The 5,187-nt window shown below is 40.4% G+C and overlaps 1 long non-coding RNA gene across 1 annotated transcript; it reads left to right on the forward strand.

Annotated features, from left to right (window-relative positions):
- Positions 1–601: 601 nt before the first annotated feature.
- Positions 602–4,692, forward strand: LOC106915045 (uncharacterized). Its single transcript, XR_001417716.2, has 2 exons — positions 602–2,996; positions 3,767–4,692. It is a non-coding gene; the product is annotated as an uncharacterized LOC106915045 (long non-coding RNA).
- The last annotated feature ends 495 nt before the right edge of the window (positions 4,693–5,187 follow it).

Below are 5,187 nucleotides of genomic sequence, written 5' to 3' on the forward strand. Positions count from 1 at the left end.
GTTTTGATTTCTTAGTATTTGGTTTTCAGTAATTGAAATGAAAAATGCTTGAAAAAAAAAAATAAAAATAATAGGAACTTTCTCTTACAGCCACCCCGAGCGTGCGTGTGTGCGTCAGCGCCCCGAAGAGCCAGGGTAAACGTTAAGCAGGGCACCAGGCCGCTCATTCATTAACCTCGGAGGCGAGTCGGATATCAAAGAGAAACGTTTCATCCGGGAGGAGGAGAGGAAGTGAACTCGGAGGGGAAGGTCGGTTCTTCAAAAGCAGATAATCAACAGAAATAACATCTAACCTGATATTATAATTGAGCCCGCCCGGTGCCAGTTTCCGCAGTCTGGGTACCAACCGGGGGGAAGAGCAAAATTTACTGTGCAACACCAATACAAACGCTCATATTCCCAGCTGCTAAATGGTAACAGGATCAGAACACATAATTTCTTCATGTTAGTTGGTGTCTGAATGTAACCTGAGGAGAAAATACTTCATTGTTTTAGTATTTTTAGGAATCTTGTAATCGCCCACTAAAAATTTGGATTGTTTCACTTAAAGCGTGGGAAAATGTCTTGTGAAAAGTGAAAGAATCTCCCAGTGAAAGTAGCATTTTTTTAACCATTGTTAAGGAATTATTCTCTTTAAAAAAAAATCACCTCTATCTCGCTGAAAAGTTACTTGCAAGTTAGTTTTGTCGTATTTCAAGTGAACGAGCAACTAGACCAAAAATACTTGGTAAGATTTTGTGGTTTTTGCAGAGCTCTTCTGGATCCAAAACTCAGAGAGAATCCCATTCAGCAGCTCAGTGTGGGGAAAAAAAATAAAACTGAAACTCCACTTTCACCACGTTCTCTCGTTCCTGGTGGACTATTTAGTTATCTAATGTTCTTCCTCTGGCACCCTTTTGAAGATATGCCCAGATATCTTCTCCTGCTCTGGCTGCCAGCTTTCCCTCAACTTGATTTACTGCTCCCACTCCCCGGGTGCAGTCGGCCTTGCGAACACGGAGACGAGAGCGGGCAAATCCTTCGACTCCCACCGCCTCTCGTCTGAAACAGGAGCGAGAAGCCCTGAGGGAATTCGGGAGTTATAAAAAAAAAAAAAACGGCTAGTTTTTGATGGATGAAAAGCTTTCCTGGCACTGTCATCACATCCTTTTGCATTCATGCTCTGTTTCTCTCATGTTTTAACGTCTCGTAATGATACCCGGCACCTTCTTCATTGATGCATGCGTCTGTCTTTGAACGCCTTTTTCTCTTTGGAGAGCTAAGAGTCGCGCAGTCATAGAGGCTGAATGGCAACTCACTGCTCCCATGTTAGCATCGTCGGCCAAAGTGTTCCTACATGGCGCCTATGCTGTGAAACTGAGCGATAATTACTTCAGTGAAAGAAATTTGTAACATTCACACATATTTACTAAACAAAGCTGTGAATTGCTTCTGAAGAACCCGTTAATAATCCCAAAAAAATTGTGATTATTATTTCTTTGGTGCCTGAAAAACAACCCTAAAACGTCACTTTCCCAGGAAGTTTTCACCCTTTTCTCCCAGATGGCTGTAAAAAAAAAATATGCCAGCAATTTAAAATCTATTGCAGAATCTAAAGCAAAGTTAACAACATATGCCTGCTGTGGCAGCGTTTTAATTCTGAAAAATACTTCCACTTTTAAATGCCTGGCAGTGTCAGCCTACAACTCCAATCCAAAACTACCGCCATGCCAGGGCTTCTCTGAGGCCAACTATCTACCCTGGTAAGTTGTTTATCCCCTGACACATGAAGTGGAAGCATTGGGGATGATAACGACCTCGGAAAACTAGTCTGGAGAATGTTCCTGCAAGGGTTAATAAACCTGTTCGTATGCTGGTTTTCCTGGATTTATTCAGGTATTTAAACTCTGGATTCATGTTCAGTCACACCAACACAAGCAGAACAACAAAGAATATTATTGGCGCTCGTGTGACGAACTTGGAGCGTAACGACTGCATCAACGTCATCAATAAACACAAGAGTGTGACCTCTGACCCCTTGGCCTTTACGAGCCAAAAAGGATCTGCAGCACATATTTTACAGCTAAAGTTTTTTGCTACCACTTCCTCTGATTGCAACATTTTCTTTTTTGTAAGAGCACTTTATCATTTCCTAAAATAATGGCCTAAGTCTTCCTTTCTTTCTTTCTTTTTTTTTTTTTTTTGCAGAGTGATTTTTTTTTTTCTTCCAAAATCGCTTTGTTTTTTTATGTTTGTGTGTTTTGGAGTTTATGTCATTTACATGTTTACAGTGTGCATCATCATTTGCTGTGTGTTTCCAGCCGTCTGCCTCTGTAGGAATGTATTAAAAATGCATAACATCCATCTGGGGACCAAAACATCCACCATAACACTTTATTTTTGTTACTATGTTTTGCAGATTTTACACTGCAGAGTGGAAGCACTCTGCAGGTGGTTACAGCCTTTATCCAGTCGCTCACAAACAAAGCTAAAAAAGGTCATCCAATTCACCTAAATTCTGTAAATGGTCTGTGTGGGGGAAAGAGAAACACATTTCCATGTATGGCTCCTATCAAAAAGCAAAGAAAATGACTGGCTCTCAAAAGATAAGCGAAGAATGTGATTCGCTCCGCCTAGCGACAGGTGCTATAAGTCTTGTGTTCAAATCAACACAAGACTTTGACCAGGGGTTGTCCCAACACAACTCTTTCACTTAGCTGACCGCGTCACACAGACTTCATTCGAAGGCCGAAGCTTCAGGAAGCTCTGATGTGACGGATTCGTTCCTGCTCTGTCAAAGCCATGGCGGTGAAGCTGATCGTTCCTCCTGAACACAACAGGCTGACGAGGTCTGTGCAGCGAAAAGGAGCTCAAGAAAATCAGACTCTGAGCAAGAGGAGCTCCAAAGACTTTTCCACTCCACTGATGGCCTTCATAATGAGCAGGCTTCATGTTGTGGAAACAAAAACTCAGCGTTTTGGACATGGAGATACTCCAGTCAGATGACCTGGAAGGAGGTGAGGCCAATACTTGCACACAAGCTCTTAAAAAAGTGATTTTTTTTTAAAATATCTGAGCGTTTCTTTTAAGCCACACACGGAGGTTTTTTCAATCTTTATGTTCAGCTTATAGTTCTCAACATACCGTGATAAAAATGTGTGATTTTCTAACATTTTCAACCCTATTTCTTGTGTTTAAAAAGTCTTTTAAAATTCTTTTTTTATCATATGAAAATTTGAAGTTTCTGAGAAGAAATGTCCAAACATTTTTTTTTATTTTTTTTTGGTCAAAAAGTTGACTTCTTTTCAGCTTCTCATGTATACAAAATTGTTGGGATCACATTACAGGAGCGAGCATCAGGACATTAGTTTTTGAATGAATTGATTGAATAAACACCAGCAAAGAAAAGGATGCAAACAGAAATCAAATTCTATGAAGCAGGTTTTCAGAATTTGCATTTGGCGTGAATTGCGCAAAAGCCAGAGATTTTTCGATTTGGCTCAAAAAGACACGTGAAAGACATAAGCACTGGTTGCAAAACACAATTGAGGGCAAAAGATAAACAAAGAAGTTTATTGCTGGTGATGCAATCTTATGTTAAAGGTTAGGTTTTTCCATCGGAAACAGGGCAATAAAAAAGTAACGTTGCATGACGACTTTTATCAGCGCAGACGTAAGCAAGTCCTGCACAGATGCAGGCGAAGGTGCCCGGGTGACGTACAGCGGCTGGTCATACTTTCCCCCAAAGTAATGGAACATGCAGACGACTTTCTTTCGTGTTTTTCAGGTGCCTGGATCGGCTTCTGGTAAGATGCAGTGAGGCAGACAACTTTTTCCATCGCTCAGTCCAGCCGTCTTCTGCTGCTGTTACGGATTTCGGCTCGGATCTCATTCCAGTTGGACAGAAAACGTCTCACCTGAGAGCAGTTTGGGAGGCTCCACTAACCCGTCGGGCGAACGAAGCATTAAACCCTCCGAAAGCAACCGAACTCGTCGCCTTCTCAGAGTGGAAACAAAAGAACTTTTTTCTAAGAAAATGATTTTCTGTAGATATGTAAACTACTTTTCTACTGTATTTATTAAATATAAGTGATTTGACAACTTTTTTTTTTTTTTTTTTAGAATAGTTTTGCCTGGGAAAATATGTTTCATGTAACAATACCTCAAGGTGTATTTTAGGTGAAACGAGGTCCTACATAGATGATAAAATAAAGATTAGTTTCTCATTTGTTTGAAACTTCCTAGGCAGAAAGCAAGAAATCATATGTGGGCTTCAAATCATTCAGTTCAATTCAATTTGGGATCATTTTGTGTTGGTTTAACACAGGCAGCCAGCAGAGCGTAAATACGCTCTCGAAGAACAGGAGCTGCAGACAAAAATGTATTTATGATTTAGTGTTTTCGAGAGCATCAGGCAGCTGCAGAGCAGAATCTGTGTCTGAACTGAAAGCTCAGCAAATGAAGCAGGAGGAAAACATTAAATAAACTGCTGCAGCAGCCAGAATGAACATAATAGATCAACTAATAACTTCCTTAGATATCCAGCGTCGGGTTTTTCGTTCCTTCAAGAATTTGGTCTTCATTTTTGATACAAACCTGCGGGTTTTTCAAAATACACTCATTTCGCACATTTAAAATGTTGCTTTTTCCGCTGTTATTTAGTTTGACCAAGCGACGTCTCCGTATGAATAAACAACATATAGATCACGTCGATCATCTGTTTCAGCTTGACAAATAATTATGTTTTCTTGTTTTTTGGGGGTTTAGCAGTTACGATTTGCTCCTTTTGGTTTATTTTAGGACAGACTTATTGCAGCTTTAAATCAAAGATGTGAATTGTGCAACAGCAATAATTTCTGCATGTGAGGAGAAACAAAACATCAGAAACATGACAAAAGGCCCTCTCTGGCCCGATTTGTTTTGCTGCAGCCACCAGCAGGAAGTAACAGCCGGTCTGAGCAGAACCTTCCTAACTCATTATTTTCCCCTCTTTTATCCTTTCTTGTGTCCAACTTTTCTTCCTTCTTGTTCCCTCATTACCATCTCTGTGTTTTTCTTTTCCATCCTCCTGATTTCTTCCTTCCCATTAATCAATCAGTAACCTGTCACCACCGCTTTCAGCTGAAGACTCAGAAGATTTTGCCCTGATTTTCTGTTGGTCTAAGATGTTTTAACACCAACAGACTGATCCAAATGTGGTAATAAGGG

Source organism: Poecilia mexicana, unplaced genomic scaffold (genome assembly GCF_051168715.1).
Source record: "Poecilia mexicana isolate PSO_F unplaced genomic scaffold, ASM5116871v1 scaffold_18, whole genome shotgun sequence".
Taxonomy (NCBI): Eukaryota; Metazoa; Chordata; class Actinopteri; order Cyprinodontiformes; family Poeciliidae; genus Poecilia; species Poecilia mexicana.